Consider the following 17,962-nt stretch of genomic DNA (forward strand, 5'->3'; position numbering starts at 1 on the left):
GCAATTTACGTACTCTTCCTGTGCCTCAGTTTTGTCAGTTGTGAAGCGGGGATATTAATAGTACCCGCCTCACAGCGGAAATGTGAGGACTGAATGAATGGATGCATAAAGAATGCTTAGTGAAAGCAGCATATGGGACATAGTGTTCAGTAACACTAGCTCTGTTATTAGTTTTATCCATATTATTATCACCACTACTACCATCATCACTGTTTGTTTTTTTATTAAAGTAGTTTCCACACACCATGGAGCCCAACATGGGGCTTGAACTCACGACCCTGAGCTCAACACCCGAGCTGAGATGAAGAGTCAGACATTTAACCGACTGAGCCAGCCAGGTGCCCCTGCATTGCTGCTTTTTTAAGTTGATGTATACTTGACATAATGCATCATGTTAGGTTCAGGCATCCAGCATAATGGTTTGACATATGTCTAAGTTGCAAAGTGATCAGCACGAAACCTGGTCAACATCCATTCCCAGTTTCCCTCCTGGAGGAGGCAGGTGATTCCTCTTTGCTCTCGTGCCACTTTGCTTACTCAGTCCCATTCAGTGGTCTCCTATTTCAATTAAGAAAAAGAGCCAGTGCTTTTAAGTAGCCTGTGAGCCCTCCACCTACCTCTCTAGCATCATCCTCTTGCATGTCTTTTCCAGTGCTTTCCCCCTCTGTGGTCACACCGGCTCCATTTTAGCTCTTCCTGTGATGGATGCCAACACCCAGGCACTTGGCCTGCAAGTTGCTTTTCCTCCTTCTTCACCGGATCAGTCAAGACTTGCTCTTCATTCCCATCTCAGCTTGGTCAATACCGCCCCAGCATCTATGACCACGGAGGAGCAGAATTCCCCTATTTTCATGCGATCCAGGCAGCATGTGTCTCTGCACCAGCTCTTGTCACACACATAGGTTTGCACCCACCCCCCACATTGGGTTAATTTCTGCCTTTCCTAATAAACTGAGCTCCACAAGGACAGAGACCAAGTCATTCCTTGCACTGCCATTGTTAGCACAGTGTTTGCATACAGTAGGCCTTTTTAAAACATTAAAGAGGAGAATGAATGAGTGGCAAGGAGGCCTTGGGTCAGAGGCTTTGGGCAGAACAAGCCCAGAACTGCCCCAAGAGAGAATCTGCGGTCGTTGCAGAACCAACCAGGCTTTGTACCGGCCTTCCAGCCGCAACAGTCCTCCTGACTTCTAGTCGGTTCTACCATTAAGCAATATGGTCCTGGGAAGCTCCTGCCTGCCGCATGCCTTCAGGGGTGCCCACTGAGTTACGAGGGTAGGGAGAGACTTTGCTCATCTAAGCCAGGACAGAAACTGGACAGGAGGCTGTGACACAATGGAGAAGTGTGTCTTGCTTCCTGAACTCCGCTATCCCACGGAGCCAGACACGTTCCCCTTTTCCTTCCCTCTCGAAACAGTGTCCTGATGGCAGGGCACTCTGTTCTGGGTTTTCCGGCTGATGGCATTTTCTTTAATTGGTTGGAGCAGAGGTCCTTGCAGGCTGTAGACCTGGGCCAGTCCCCCACAGGGTCTGAGCCGGGACACGGTGAAATGAGAGAAATGGGGACAATGTAGGGAGTTGTCGTAAAGGTGAATTAAATCTCAGATTGTCTGCCCTACTTTTTATGTGTCAGGATGCCCTTTCTTTTATGAAACAAGGGTGATGGGAGGTGGCGAAAAGGTTTCTTTCTTTCTTTCTTTCTTTCTTTTTTTTAATGCCCTTGTTTGTCAAATCACCTACTTAATTTTGTTTTGAAGTGTAGTGGTCTGTGGACAGTGGCTGAGCCAGGATAAGAACCCAGGCTCTCTCTATCTCAAGGTTAGTGCTCTCTCTGCAGAGGATAAGATGTAGGGGAGACATGAGAGCTGGTTGTAAATTATTGACAAACTGCCATGTGGAAGGAGGGAACGTGCTTGTTCTGGTTGTACGGGGGCAGAAATGGGGTCACTGGGTAGCAGTTGCAAAGTCAAAAAGTGCCTGTCTGAAACTGCTACGCAGTGACCCCAAACTTCACTTTGGTTCAGAATAAAAGTTCTCTTCTCTCTCTCTCTTTTAATTTCTTTGAGAGAGAGAGAAAACACACAAGGAATGAGGAGAGGAAGAGGCAGAAGCAGACTCCTTGCCAAGCTGGGTGCTTGACTTGGAGCTCAATCCCAGGACCCCGGGACCATGACCTGAGCGGAAGGCAGACACTTCACCGACTGAGCCACCCAGATGCCCCTAGAATAAGGTTCCTAACAGGCAAGTATTCAGTAATAGGCTAGGTCACTCCACACCAGCAGTATTCAGGCACAGGTGGAGTGGCTGCAGCCAGGGCTGCTGGAGGAAATATTCAGACTGGCGGTGAATGCCAATTAAGGACCATAGATTCAAATCCACCATGCTTCAGCACCCAGTTTTACCACTTACTATGTGACCTCAGGCAGGAGTTTCCTTCTCTTGGGGGGCCTGGGTGGCTCAGTGGGCTAAGCCTCTGCCTTTGGCTCAGGTTATGATCCCAGGGTCCTGGGATCGAGCCCCGCATTGGGCTCTCTGCTCAGCGGGGAGCCTGCTTCCCTCTCTCTCTGCTTGCCTCTCTGCCTACTTGTTATCTCTGTCTGTCAAATAAATAAATAAAATCTTTAAAAAAAAAAAAAAAGAGTTTCCTTCTCTTGACAATAGGGGTAATCATGCCTCCCTCAGTCTCCTGTAAAGATTACATGAGTGAGTATGTTTGCTATGCCACAGATTGGCCTTCCCTAAGACGTGAATCCTGTCCCCTGGGAGCTTACTTAGAGTATGGTGGAGAGGAAGACTCGAGGAGAAAGGATAACATGAAGAAGTTTATGAGCAAAGACCAGCAAGAGTGGCTCAGTCTTATGTGCTGGGCAGTTCTGAGGATGGGAGATCAGGCACAGGCTGGATAACCGGGGAAGAATTGACGCTTGAGATGCCGCTGGGCTCTGATAAGTAGAAAGGAGTATGTTTTGCAGGAGGAGAGCATACAGTGATGTCTGGCACACAGTAGTAAGTGTTAACTGGATGTAGCTGTTAATATCTGAATTACAAGGGTAGGGGCGTCTCGGTGGCTCAGTTCATTAAGCATCCGACCCTTGGGGCACCTGGGTGGCTCAGTGGGTTAAGGCCTCTGCCTGCAGCTCAGGTCATGATCCCAGAGTCCTGGGATCGAGCCCCGCATCAGGCTCTCTGCTCAGCGGGGAGCCTGCTTCCTCCTCTCTCTCTGCCTGCCTCTCTGCTTACTTGTGATCTGTCTATCAAATAAATAAATAAAATCTTAAAAAAAAAAAAAAGCATCTGACTCTTGATTTTAGCCCAGGTCATGATCTAGAGGTTGTGAGATTGAGCCCCATGTTGGGCTCCCTGCTGGCTGTGAAACCTCTCCCTCTGACCCTCTCCTGCCTTGCAAACACACACACACACACACCCTCTCTCTCTCAAAAAATAAATAAAAACAAAATAGGGGCATCTGGGTGGCTCAGTGGGTGAAAGCCTCTACCTTTGGCTCAGGTCATGATTCTAGAGTTCCGGGATCCAGCCCTGCATCGGGCTCTCTGCTCAGTGGGGAGTCTGCTTCCCCCACCCCTCTCTCTCTGCCTGCCTCTCTGCCTACTTGTGATCTCAAATAAATAAACACACTCTTTAAAAAAAATAAAATAAACTCCAAGGTCATGATGATCTCTCTTTCCCTGGGCTCTGACAGCACTATAGGCACATTCCTGGTACATCAGACATGCTTGGTATATGTTAAATGAATAAAGGGTGGATAGACTAGCCAAGAATTGAGGGAGATATGATGAGGTCTAATTAAGCTGGGGAAAATGAGAGTCTCCATCCATCCATATAACCATATACCCACCTACCTATCATCCAGTAATACCCACATACATACACAGACCCACTCGTCTGTCCATCCATCTATCCATCCACTCATCCATATGTTTAAGGCATAGAACAAGACAAAGCCACTGCCCTCGTGAAGCTTATATCAAGTGGGGAAGGGGTTGCAGATATGAATTAAAAAATTACATGGATAAGTGTAAAACAGCAACTGTGATATTTGCTACAAACGAAAGGTGTCTATAGTGCCAGGAGAGCCTGAAACAGGGCAATTTGACCAATTCAAGGAGGTCCAGAAAGCCTCCCCAAGAGAGTGACCATTGAACAGAGAGCCAAAGGGTGGGTAGGAGTAACTAGAAGAACTGGGGGACATGGTAGGGGTGAGAATATTCCAGGCAGCTAGAGCAGAGCACATGGAAGGGCAAGATGAAGTTGGGGATATGGGACTGACAATGCAGGCCTCCGGGGCATGTTAAGGATTTTGGTTATTATACTTAAAGTCTCTAAGCAAGCCTCAGGTAACAGGATCAGATTTGTAAGACACCGTCTGGCTGCGGTTATAGAAAATGGAAGCGGGGGATGGGATGAGCAAGTGCAAAAACAGGAAGCCCGTGAGAAGCCAACAGTTGTCCAGGAAGTTCGTGATGGAACCTCAGCTGGGGAAAGTGGTGGGGGGAGGGGAGTAGTGGGAGACTTAGAGGCCATTTAGGAGATGAAATGATTAGGCCGTGGGTTTGGTGGGAAGGATGAGGATGAAGGAGTGGTCTCTGGGATGACACCTAGGTGTCTGGAGAGAACTGTTGCCAGGCAACAGAGTAAAAGACTGAAGAGAGTGGGGAACAGGACGGACACATTTTAACTTGAAGTTATTATGCCCATGTTTGCAAAATTAGGGGCATGAGAAGATGGGCGTGCATAGTTCTCTGATTGCCTGCACGGAGGTGAAAAGGCTGGTTTAAGCAGGTTGCACCTTACAGGCTGAAGAGTTGAGCCTGGGAGTTAGGGCTTCTAATCTTGGCTCTGCATCTATCTTCCTGAGTGACCTTGAGGGGGCAGCTTTACCCCTCTGGGCCTAGGCCCTAAAACTCATGGCCCTGCTGGTCTGGCATTTTAAGGGCACAAAGCAGTCTGAGTCTTATTTGTGTCCACTGGCACCATTTATAGGGCTCCCCCTGGGAAAAATATTCCTTGTAGATCTGCTTTTCCAGAGCCTGAAGATTAAACGAGCATTAAGTCTAGAATGAGAGATCTGAAGGGAATCACAGAGCCCGTTTGCCCAGTCTTCAAATTGTACAGAGAGGGGCAACACCTGTGTCTGACCTTGATCTTGATCCCCCTTTGTACCCTGCCCCTGGGGGGAGAGGTGTTGCAGTCTGTGCCAAGCCACAAAGCTACAGGGCAGAAGAGCATTTTTTGGAGGGTAAGCCCTGTGTTCCCTTTCTTACTTTGGGGCGGGGTGGGGATTTTTCTGCAGTCTTCAGTCGTTTCTTAGGACAGATGGAGCTAGGTAGATCCGTGGGGATGGGCTAAGATCAAAGACATAAGTGATGCTGAGTGTATCATGGAAGCATAATGAAGGGAATGTCTGAAGCTGTGCTGTGCTAAGCTTGGGGTCCTTTCTCACTCTTTGAAGATGTCTCTTGTCGTGCACCCCTAATGTGACTCCTGAATGTTCTCCCGGGGTTGTGAGATGCTCTTTGCCAAAAAGGAATGCAGAAAACCCAGCCTACCCCCTCCCCATCCCCCTGCAAAGGAGGCATGGAGATAAAACGCATTTGGAACCTCAGGGCTGAGGTTTCCATGGTGGCCCCACTCTGCTGCTCTTCCCATTGGCCAGTCGTCCTGCTGCCAGCTTTAGCAACAGAGGCTCAGATACCCATCTCCTTCCTGATTGGCCAGGTTGTGCTGCAGCACCATGGCAACAAGGGCAGAGGGACCAGTCTGCAGAACTTGAGTCACCATCTACCTGGGGTGGAGTTGAGATCCAAAGGGGGCGCAGGGGATGCAAAGGAAACAGGTAGCCCCATCCTCAGCTCACAGTTGGGTGGGGAACCTCCTCCGTGGGTTGCCCAGGGGTTTGGGAGGCTGGTAGGCTTCATCTTTTTATCTCATCTGTCTTGTATCTGACAGTATCTTCCCTGGCCCTTCTCTTGCCCTAGGGCTCCTGTCTCCTGCAGAAGAAAAACCAAGCCCCTGTCAGTAACAAAGACTAACTCATTTGCCCGGAATCATGCAAGTTGCGATCTAGAACTTGACCTCGTATTATACTGCTTAATTTAAAAGCTTTAGTTGTTGTTGTTGTTGTTGTTTTGCTAGAGAATCCAGGTTTGTTTCTTTTTAAATAGACTTTATTTTTTAGAGCAGTTTTAAGTTCACAGCAAAACTGAACAGAAGGTACAGAGATTTCCCATAGTCCTTTCAGTTTTAATAGTTTTCTTCATCAGACAGCTAATGCTTTCCAAAACATTCTTGCATCTGAATCATTATCTGATCCTCCAACCACCCTATGAGTTGGTAATTCAGGGGTGAATGACCCATTTTATAGATGAGGACACCAGATAGAGCCCAGAGAGGGCAAGTGACTTATTCCATGTCACACAGCTTATTAGTGCTAGACCTGGGCCTCCAACCATGGCCTCCTGAATCCCTACCAGGCCTCTACCCCCAAACCATTGCCTTTTCCATTCCGGGGGTGCTCCACGAGGGTTGGAGGACTGCTCTGAGGGGTCCTCTCATAAGCCTTGTGAAGAGTGCTAAGTAGAATCAGGCATTCCAGTGTTTCCAATATGGACCAACGGGTTCCCAGTGTAAACCGAGTCCCTGACAGGCAGCTCCTAAATGTGGCTCCAATCCCCAGGAATGGTCTGAGTCTTACTCAAATCTTGCTCTCCACACACCTCGCCCCCCACCCCAACCCCCAACAGCATATGGAGAGGTAAGGAAATACTTAGAGAACTGAACCGTTGATCAGTTCTGTTGCTCGGCGCCGTGCTGCGCATGCGCAATCTCATCGACCACCCCTCCCTCCGACAGCCAGCACAACTTTAGACTTTCGGTTTTCATTGTGCGCCATCTGCAGATGCAGAAGCTGGTGCTCAGCGAGGTTAGGTAGCGCACCAAAGTCACACAGCTACCCAGCAGTGCAGCCAGAATTTCAACAGGAGCCCACCCGGCTGGAGAGCTGCCTGGTTTGGACCGTGGCGATGCGCGCTCCGCCCCCACAGAACGCCGCATGGTAGCTTGAAGAGACCTCTGATAGCAGATTCTATTGCTCTTGGCTGTGCAGTTTTCCCTCAGCTGAGGTTGTGGCTTTACCCAGTTTTAGGCACTGGAGAAAGCAGGCTCGGAGGATCTGCTTTGTGTTAGGGACTCGGAAATCCTTGGGCCTCTGAGGAGTGACTCAGTGTCCGCGACACTGTCTGCCATTGCCTAGATCCTCAGCTTTTGGCAATTTCCTTTCATTCCTGCTCAGCTTGGGCTCCCTGAAGCTCTTGCCCATGAGAGAAGCCTGGACACCTGGCCTTACCTTCCTGACCTCCCAGGGGCATTGGTTTTGGAGGACGCAGCCAAGTGGGAGCTCACACCTACAACTCTGCCCCTGAAGTGCCACACCAGCAAGGGGCAGGCACATGATTTCACCACCATCACCAACTGGGGGCATCTTCCTTGTGTCACACCCCACACAAGTGCTAGGGAGATGGCAGGGAACAAACCATTATGGCCCCTGGCCTCATGGAAACTGCTGTCGCATGGAGGAGAAGAACAAGTCCGTGAGTGAATATATCATGATTTCAGATGGTGACACATGCCCAGGACAGGATGAAACAGGATAATGGAGTAGAGAGCAACCGGTGGGGGGAGTGTGCTGTTTTAGCCAGGATGATCGGGAAAGGACTCTCAGAGGAGGTGACCTCTGAGCAGGTACTTGAACGAAGACGAGCATGTTATGGATGTCCACGTTACAAACACGAACTGTGTGACAAACCCCCAAACTTAGTGGCTTATAACAACCATTTATTATTTCTCATGAGTCTATCTTTGGCCTGGGTGGTTTCTCTGCCTGTTTCTCCTGCATGTAGCTGGAGGCACAGCTGGGCTGTAAGGTCCAAGAACGCCTCACTCAGCCTTCTAGCAGTTGGTATTGGTTTTTGGATGGGGCACCTCAGCTCCCTGTTGCACAGGCTCTAATCCTGCAGTTGGCCTTATATGGTGATTGAGGGGCAGCATTCTAAGAGGGGGAAGGCGAAAGCTGCACTGTCTCTTTAGGCTTAGGCTCTGAACTCATAAAATGTCTCTTCTGCCACATTCTGTTGTCAAAGCAAGTCACAGGGCCAGCCTGGATTCAAGTGCTCGGGAGAGACACCACCTCTTGATGGGGCGAGTGGCAAAGTATTTGTGGTCATCTTTAATCTCCTATCTTCCCAGAAGAACCAAGGGAAGATCTTTTGGGAAGAGTGCTTTGGGCAGAGGGAAGAGTAGGTGAAAAGGCCCTGAGGTAGGATGGAGTCCAGAGACCTGAACCACAAACATTTGGTTCCACCACTTCCTTTGTTTGCTGTTCTGTCAGGTGGGAATGAAAGATGCTTCCCTGTCTCCTTTATAGGCATAGAGGATGCAGGAGGCTTTGCTACAGGGAGGGGTTAGGATTTGGTTCCTGACCTCTGAGTAGGGGGAGAATCAGACATAGGAGCTTGGTTTGGTATCCTCCAAACTCACTGGCATTTTTTGACTATCCTCTGGTAGGAAGGTACCGTACTGGGCACTGCAGGTCACAGGAGAGTCTGAGGGGTGCTGCTTTTGCTGAGTTTATGGGATAAAAAGATTGCTCGCTACACTGGAGAATGACTGAACTGGCAGGATCAGGTCCTGAGGAGGCCTCGAGGAGGTTAGATTTCAATAGGGTCTTGGGTGGCATGTAGGATTTAGCTGATAGATGTAGGTGCGAGGGCCTGTGGAATTTAGCAATCCAATATAATAAGTGTTTAATGAGCCTCTCCTCTGCACCAAGTGAATGAGACAGGCAGAGGACCTTCCCCAGGCACAGTGGGAACCCAGGGGAGGTACCATGTAGGCTTGGAGAGCCAAGAAGCCTTCCAGGAGAAAAGAGCAAAGCTTCAGAAGCCCGCGGATGGGTCAGATAAAGCACAGTGGGGCAGTGACAGGAGGAAGAGGTATAGAGAAGGTCCCAGTGGAAAGGATAGCATCTACAAAGGCAGAAGAGAGGGAGAGCTTGAGATTCTCCAGAAAAGCCAACAAGCTGTTTCTGAAGCAGAGAGTTCATGTGCAAGAGAGGGAAAGGATGAGCTTGGGGCTACAATGGGCCTCATGGGCCAGTGAAAGACTCTGATCTTTTTTCTGAAGGCTGTTTGTGTCAGATTGCCAGATTTAGCAAATGAAAATACAGGTTGTCCTGTTAACTTGGAATTTCAGATAAACAATGAAGAATTTTTTAAAAAGATTTTATGTATTTGAGAGAGAGAGAGAGCACAAGGTGGGGGGGGGGTGTGGAGAGGGAATGTGGGGATCGATCCCAGGACCCTGGGATCATGACCTAAGCTGAAGGTAGACGCTTAACTGACTGAGCCACCCAGGCGCCCCAAACAATGAAGAATTTTTTTAGTGTAATCATGTGTGGGTGATACTTGGAACATTCGTATACTGAAAAATAATTTGTTCTTTATCTGAAATTCAGTTTTAACCAGGCCTCCTGTATTTTCTCTGGCAACCCTAAGTGTGGGACCACAGAAGAGTTTTAAGCAGGGGATGTCTTGGTTGGATTTATGCTTTGGGAAGCTCCCAGGATTTGCAGGGAAACATATGGGAAGGAGACCAGGAGGGAGTGGAGGATGAAGGTCCTGCTTTGTCCAGTACCCATCAGGGAATGGGGGCATATCCTCAACATTACTGGTGGGGAAGGCAGGCAGACAACTACAGACCAGGTCAGACCCCAGCTCTGCTGTGTGAGCCTCTGCTCCCTCCTGGGCCCTCGGCATCCTCGTCTATCTGGTGAAGGGGTTAGGCCATCAGAAAGGAGGGTCCACAAGTGTCCCTCTCTTCTGGCCATGCTGGCCAGTGAATGTGTGAAGCATCTTCAGTTCTCCTCACTCCAGCCTCAGGCCCTGCACCTGGTTTGGGAGAAGTATTTACCGAGGTCCTAGTATGTGCTGAGAGGGGTCCTCTATCTAGATCACTTGCTTTATTTAATCCTCTCACAACAGCACTTCAAGGAAGGTACCATGCCCATTTCATAGGTTGGAGAACGGAGGCTCGATGGTGCAGTTGCTCCCCGCTCACACAGCTGCACAGTGCAAACCTGGAGTGGAGTCTAGGTCCAGCTGGCGCCAGTACTCACCTTCCCACTGTATCCAGGAAATCTCCCTGGGAGCCCCTAATCCCCCATAGGTTTACCACTTGGGCTCAGTCAGTAGTTTCCTTGTCCCCTTGCAGGCACACGCTGCCCTGGCTCTTTCTGAGTTAAGCCAGGGACTAAAATGGGCCAGTGTAATGCTCCTCTGCTGGGGTCTTTCCGGTTTGCGCACCCCTTTTCCATCTGTGCCCTGCCTACAACTCCATGGAGACGTGGCAAGGCCCCCTCCAGCTCTTCTAGCCTGCAGCTCTGCCGCAGTGGAGTCCACATTTAATATTAATAGGACAGCTCCTGGTGCTGCTGTGACATCAGTTACTGGGCTGCTGGGTAAGGGCTGTGGCTGCCTTTCCAAGGTGAAACAGTGACCGGAATTCAGCCAGCTCAAATGGCATCCCAGGGGGTTGACTGTCAGGACTCAGAAATGATGCTGCTAATGTAAGGCATGGCAGGAGTCCAAAAGTCTTCCTCCCCTCTCCCCAGCTCCTCAGGGTCTGGGTGGCATCCTGATGCTGACATGATGCCTTCAGTCATTTGGCAAGTATTGACTGAGCACCTGCTATATGCCAAGCACAGTGCTAGGCTCTGGGGCTACCTCTGTAAGTGCGACAAAGTCCTTGCCTTTTGGAACTCCCCTGCTGGCTGGTGGAGGAAGGGAGAAAAAGTCTCAGTGCAGAGGACCAGACCAGGTGCCCACCCCAGCCTGAGGTTGAGGGATTCTTCCAGGGGAGCCAAAAACCTGAGGAGCCCCCCGAGTTAGGCACAGAAAAAGGGGGGTAAGTGTTCCAGGCAGAGGGAACCGGATCAGAGCTCAGATCCTTGTTCCAACCATTCCTAGCCATTTATCTGCAGATTACCTCACAGAGTTGCTATGAAGACTAAATGCAGCCATGGCTGGTGATAGCACAGGGCTTGGGGCATTGCGAGAGCTCAGGGTAGCTGTTAGGAAAACAGCCCTGTGTCTTCATGTAATCTCTTTGTCCTGCCAGGAATCCTTGGGGAGTAGGGAAACTGCCGTTCAGAGGGGCGACGGCCTGGAGTTATATTGTGGATTAGACTGCAGGCTAAACATAGGACCCCAGGCTCTGACTTGGGCTTTTTGCCATTTGCCAGCCATGCAAGCAGTTGTCTCAGTTCAGTGGGATCACTCACCAATGATCCCAGTGAGTTCCTCAGCTGCATTTCCAATGTCCATCTCGGCCTTTGAGGTAAGACTGCCTTGTCTTAAGGATAAGCCCAGTTCTTGGCTTTGGGGGGACCTGGCATAGACCTGTTTCTGTTGCTAACCTACTGTGTGACTGTGAGTGAATTACTTTCCCTCTCTGAGCCTCAGTGCCCTATAGTTAATACTGACTCACTGCCTGGGTCTCTGATCCTCTCAACAGAACTATGGCAAAGGAATTATGTTTAATTCCATATTAAAATTGAGGAACCAGTCTGAGACAGGCAAAGTAACATGTACGAGGCCACAGAGCAAGTGGAGGCTGGATTTGGAACCAGGCTCATTTGCTGTCTCTGAGAGTGAGAAAGCCAACCTGAGTTGTCTCTAAGACCCTTACTATAAGTCTGTGATCCTGTGAGTTCCTGGATGCTCTCAGACCTTTAGGGCCCACTGATTTCATGGGGAGGGCATTTCATGCTGGGCTGATCCTCCAACTGTCCCAGGAGGCAGCACTCACTCTCTCCCTTAGCACAACCTCATTCCTCCTGGCAGAAGCCCTGGGTGTTTAGGGTGAACAGCAAGCACTGTTGCAACAGGCCCATGTTATGGAGGAGGAAACAAGCTCAGAGAGGTGCAGCCCCTTGCCCCGGCTTCCCCAGCTACTGTGGAAGAGCCAGGGTTTGAGGAGGCTCTGAGTAACTGCCCCTTTCAACTGAGGAGCCCTCCTCTGAGGAGCCTTTCAGTCTCCTCCGACCTGCAATCTCGCCTTCTTCCCCCTTGCTTCCTCCCTTAGCTTATCTTCCTCCCCTGCTGTCAATTAGTCAGTTAGCTGTCAACCAGTTAGAAGTGCTACGCCTCCTGAAAGCCCTTGCCACTCACAAAGAGGACTCTAGTGATGAATTTCTGCAGTGTGCGTGAGGTGTGATCAGATTCAATTCAGCACTCATGGAGAGGTACGTCCAGGAGTGGGGGCTCAGATGAGGAATGATTCCCCAGTGCTTACATTCTGCAAGGGAAATGACGACTTCCTTGGAAAGTGGGAAGCAGGTGGTGTAAGTGACAAAGAGCGTGAGCTTGACAGTCAGACCTGGGTGTGCATCCTGACTGCCCCTAGTAGCTCCATGACTGTGGGTAAGTGAGCTTCACTTTCCCCACCCCCTTGAGTGGGTATAAGAGGAATCCCCACCTCATCGTTGTCAGGAGGATTAAATGAGGTCATATGTGAAGCTGCATAGCATCATGCCCAGTGCCTAACAGCTGTCCAGTACACATCAGCCTTACCAAAATAACTCTACGCACATGGTGGATACCAGAGTCCCTGGGGGAGTGGGCAGAGGGGACAGTGCTTCCTAATGGAGAATCTGAAAGGCTCTCTAGAGGAGGTGAGGTCTCAGCTGGGCATTAAAGGACTTCAAAGCAGAGGAAGAGGCAGCAGGTTGGGAAAGGACATTCTAGTTGGTAGAAACTTTGGGCAGAGTCTGGGAATGTAATGTGGTGAACATAGGATGCTCAGGTGGCAAGCTTGGAAAGACGGCCCAGGGCTACATGATGAAAGGCCAGGAGGGAGGAGCTTATATCTTGTAAGTGGGAAAGGGTCTTACCTATGCCTCCAGTGGCTCTGCTGTGTGTCTGTGTCTCCCTCGTCTGCATAGGCCAGACCCCTGGGGTCAGCCTTCTCCTATGGCTTTGGTCCTCCCACATCTCTTCGTTTCCTGAGTGGGGGCCAGCCTGCTGCTCTTGTCTGGAAGAAGAGAGAAGGCTTCTGTTGCAATCTGCTCACCTCCTACTAACATACTAGGTAGGAAAAGATTTTTTTTTTTTTAAAGTACAGTTGCCTGGCAGGAAACCTTGGGGGAAACACAGCTACCCTCTCTCACTTACTTCCCAGGGTGTGGTTTAAGCAGCAGTGGAGGATGGCTGTGCTCACAGCTCAACAACCAAAAGGCTCTCAGGAGGTCAGAGCAGCAGTGGAAAGAATGGGGAAGGTGGAGTGCAAGTGCTGGCTCTGGCCCCCTGCTGTCTCTGCGGAAGTTGAGCAGGACACTTTACCTCCCCAGGCTTCAGTCTCCTCATCTGTAAAATCAGAAGGACAATACTGACCTTACCTTAACTGAGTGGGCATGCACAGGGCAGACTGTGCCCCCACCCCCATCCCTGGCCTGCTCTGGAGTAGGTCTCGTTACCCTCCTCTACTCCATGTTTCAACTGGGGGTCCAAACACTGGTCCTTTGAAGCATCCCCGTTTCATCCTCTTGAGTTGTCGTGCTGTTGTTTGCTGAACCTCCAACAGTGAAATACCATAGACCTTCGGGGCTGGAAGAAAGATTGGACTCTACCATCTGTCAGTGCAGACTCCCATTTCACAGGCAAGAAGTCCAAGCCTCAGGGAGGGGAAGTCACAGCCCTCGAATGTGCCACACAGCCCCTTCCACCTGGTTCCACCTCAGTGGGAATCGCACAGAAGCTTGAGACAATTACCCAGAAGGTTCCAAGCAAAGGATCTAGAAAATTCTGTCAAAGAAACACAAGGTCCTCAACCATCTGCAGAACTGAAGCAAAAAAAAAGCCCTCCCCCTGCTTTTTTGCCCTTACTCTCACTGTGGTTCCATGGGGGGCAGCTTCGCCAGTCTTCTCTCAGAGCTGAACTCCTCTGAACCAGCTTGCAGGGGGCGGGTGCCGAGAATGGGCTCTGAGCTCCACTGGTTCACAGATTGTAGCTACCAGGACATTTTCACACTTTGGAATACCAAAAGCTGCCTTGAGGAGCCGATCTGCTCCCCAAGTAGGCTTTGACAAAGTGGTGGAGGGCTCTGCATGGTCCTGAAATCTGTGGGCACAGGCCGGTCTCAGAGTGGGGTGCAATTTAGTATGAGCAAAAGGACACTGGGGCCACAGCAAGTGGCAGAATGTGGGCATGAGTGGGAGGCTGTGCGTTGACCTTTCTGTTTCATTTTCCTCATCCATATGAAGGGGAGAACCTCCTTCCACGAGTTTTAAGAATCTGGTGGGATAATATTAGGGGGGAAAGTGTTGACCCTTGGCCAGCTGCTGCTGCTGCTATTGGTGATAGTGTTATCATTGCTTCAGCAAGGATTATTTGGGCAGCAGGAGGCCTGCATTTGGGGGGAAAACCCTAAAATCCTATCTGGGTGACACTAATCTGTGGGCAGGCAGCCTCTCCTGCTCATGGTTACCACCATGCCAACAGTGTGAAAGCCATCTTTCTGGAATAATACCAGGTCTCCTCTGTAGTATGTCTCTTGGTGACCAGACTTCTCAGGGACCTCAGAGTGTCCCAGAGTACACAAGGGGGTGGGGGAAACAGGACGTGCCTTTTCTGGGTCACCTATTCACTCGGCTCTAGTGGTAGGTTCTGGCATTGCTTCTGAAATCCAGTCCTGCAAGAGAAACAGTCGTTCCCCCTGGCTCAGAGTGGGATACAGCAAGGAATTATTCTTTCTTTGGTCATGATGGCTGGTGCCTCCCATGTGCCGCCTCCATGCAGGTGAGGAACATCTGTGCTTTGGCCGGTCCCCAACCCAAAGAAATAGGTGTGGTTGGTCCTATTTTAGGGACTTGCCCAGAGAGATTCATCTGGTAAAGGGCAGAGTAGAATTTGAAACTAAGTTCAGATCCTTCTTCCCCATCACACCACTCATGTGTCCTCAGGTGGTCAGGGGCAGGTTGCTGTGTTCCCTGATGAGATTCTGTACAGGACAGAAACGCACTGAGGTTTTGCTCTGAGCTCTGAGTAACATCTTGATCTGGTTCAGGGCCTCTCTCTGAAGTTGTTCAAAGAGAACAACTTTATTGATGGGACTTAGGGCCCTGGGAGTAGATGTCCCTCCCATCCAAGGTAGCTATCCTGGGGCTTGAGTTGGCAGCCCTTTCCGAAGGGTAAAGATGGGTGCCGGTCAGAGAGTGTAGACTCCAGGTAGGAAGGCTTGTTTGTACTGTTTACAATCTAAATGACTCCAGAGGGGAGTCACACTGTGAGCCCATCTCAGCTAACACCAAAGGCAGTGTTGGACCATCAGGTTTGGGAATCTGTTACCAGCTCTTGACTAGTCAAATCATGAAACATTTTTAAAAAATTTATTTTTTATTACATTCAGTTAGCCAACATATAGTACATCATTAATTTTTTCCCCCCAAGATTTTATTTATTTATTTGATAGACAGAGATCACAAGGAGGCAGAGTGGCAGGCAGAGAGAGAGGAGGAAGCAGGGTCCCTGCTGAGCAGAGAGCCCAATGCGGGGCTCGATCCCAGGACCCTGAGATCATGACCTGAGCCAAAGGCAGAGGCTTTAACCCACTGAACCACCCAGGCGCCCTACGTCATTAATTTTTGATGTAGTGGTCAAAAATTCATTAGTTGTGTATAACACCCCAAATCATGGAACACTTTTGAGCCAGTTTCCCCATCGTAAGATGGGAATGGACACTGTACTTACCTTGCAGGGGGGAATTTTGAGGGGAAAAAAATATACCCATTTCTGCAAAACTCCTTGCCCAGAGCTGGGAATATGGGCTATGTTCCCTCAAGAGTGGGTGTGGATGGAGTCACCCAGGATAGGACAGAGCAAGAAAAGCAGAGGGCCTGGGGAAGAACCCCAGTATTTCAGGGTAGGCCAAGAAGACAAGCCCACACGGAGACCAGAGAAGGGGAATAGCAAGCCAGGAGGGTGCAGTGTCATGAAATCTTAGAGGAGATTCTGTCTAGGAAGGGAGAGCAGTTGTGCCCAGTGTAGTCAAGAGGGCCAGGAAGGTGAGAACTATGAAATGACCTTGGACTGACAACAGGAGGCTACTTACTACTGGTGGCCACAGTGAGAGCTGTCTAGGTGAAGGACTAGGGGCAGACAGACCCAGAGTACACTGGACTGAGAAGTGGGTGGGATGTGAGGAAGTAGAGACAATGAACTTTGGTAAGAAGGAAAGAAAAGCTTCATGGGAGATCCAAAGTGTCCCCCATTGACATTTATTAGAATTCAAATGCCCTGATCTACCTAATTTTCACCGATTCTTTTTAGTTAGTATACTAACTATAACTAACTTTCTTTTTAAAGATTTTATTTATTCATTTAACAGAGAGAGAAATCACAAGTAGGCAGAGAGGCAGAGAGAGAGAAGGGGGGAAGCAGGCTCCCTGCTGAGCAGAGAGCCCAATATGGGACTCGATCCCAGGACCCTGAGACCATGACCTGAGCCGAAAGCAGAGGCTTAACCCACTGAGCCACCCAGGTGCCCCAGTTTTCACTGTTTTGAAATCAGTCTAAGTCCCACATGATCAGACAAGCTAGAAGGGTTCTAATCTCTCTAAGGGCTGGAAGGAACCATAAAAATCTCCCCCAGCGCTGGCCCTCCTCCTCCCACCTCTCACTGGAACCCCATTTTCATAGAGGCGGGGTGGACAATTAATTATCATCTATCATGCTCTTTAAAGATATCCACCAGGGGATAGATCAGCCTGGTTTGTTAACCTCAATTCCATTTGTAGTTAGCAAAGGTGACCCTTCAAAGCATGGTGAAAACTGCGGCGGGGGCCTCCTCTCAGACTCACACTAAAATCCCGTTTCACAGGTAATGAGGTCCTCATTTTAGCCTCAAAGCAGGGAGAAAAAGGCCAAGAGACAGGAGACCTAGTATGGAGACCTCAGCTCTGCTCACTCACTGTGCAAACTGGGGCTAGCCTCTCCTCCTCCTCAGATCTTGGTTTCTCCTTATACGGGATAATGGGTTGGATGACAGTGACTCTAATTGTCCTGCTACCTTGGACGTTTCCGGATTTCTATTCTACGGTGCATTTAACAGTACTCCAATTGTTGGATGGTAAAACTATGGTCCAGTCCCTCTCTTCTCCCTTCAAATGCATCGTACTCTCCCGAGCAAGATTCCTGGCTTGAAATGGGACTTCCACTCCTCTTCTGGTTCCCAGTTAAGGATAATGACTCAAATCTTCAAGTTAGCATTTAAAACACTCCATTATCTTGTTTTGCCCAACCTCATTTCCCACTGCCTTTCTTCTCAGGTTTTGTTTCTGTCCTCACTGCTAAGTCTTTGTCTGTTCCGGACCCCACTCCCTTTTACCTTTTCCCTGACTTTCATCTCCCTCAAAGTCTAGCTTACCTGCACTTGCATATTTAGATCTGGCTTATGAGACAAGAGAATATATCTTAATTATTCTGTAGCTACTCCTTCCCCCAGTGCTGAGCATGCAATAAAATTCTCAAAGAGCCTAAGGTCTTTCCCTTGGTATGTTGTACTCAAGTGGGGCTATGTTTCAGTCCTTGGGATTTTCCTAGTTCATCTGAGGCCCAGCTCAAGGCCTGGTATGAGGGACCCTTAGCATAGAATGCGACAGCTGGATGGGCTTAGTGACCAGTCAGCCCATCCACCCGCCACCCCTTGCCACAGAAGGAAGTTCAGCTTGGGTTTGAACTCAGATCCTGGCTCCACCACTTAGGGGTTACTCAAGTAACCTTGAGTAAGTCACTAATCTGGCTTTGAAAAATGGGGAGACCAGCTGTGCCCACCTGCAGGGTGGGTTGTGAGGATTAATTATGTTTATGCCTATACATGCCTAGCGCTGGACTG

Source organism: Mustela putorius, unplaced genomic scaffold (assembly GCF_011764305.1).
Source record: "Mustela putorius furo isolate JIRA1106 unplaced genomic scaffold, ASM1176430v1.1 tig00000081_pilon_pilon_pilon, whole genome shotgun sequence".
NCBI classification, from domain to species: domain Eukaryota; kingdom Metazoa; phylum Chordata; class Mammalia; order Carnivora; family Mustelidae; genus Mustela; species Mustela putorius.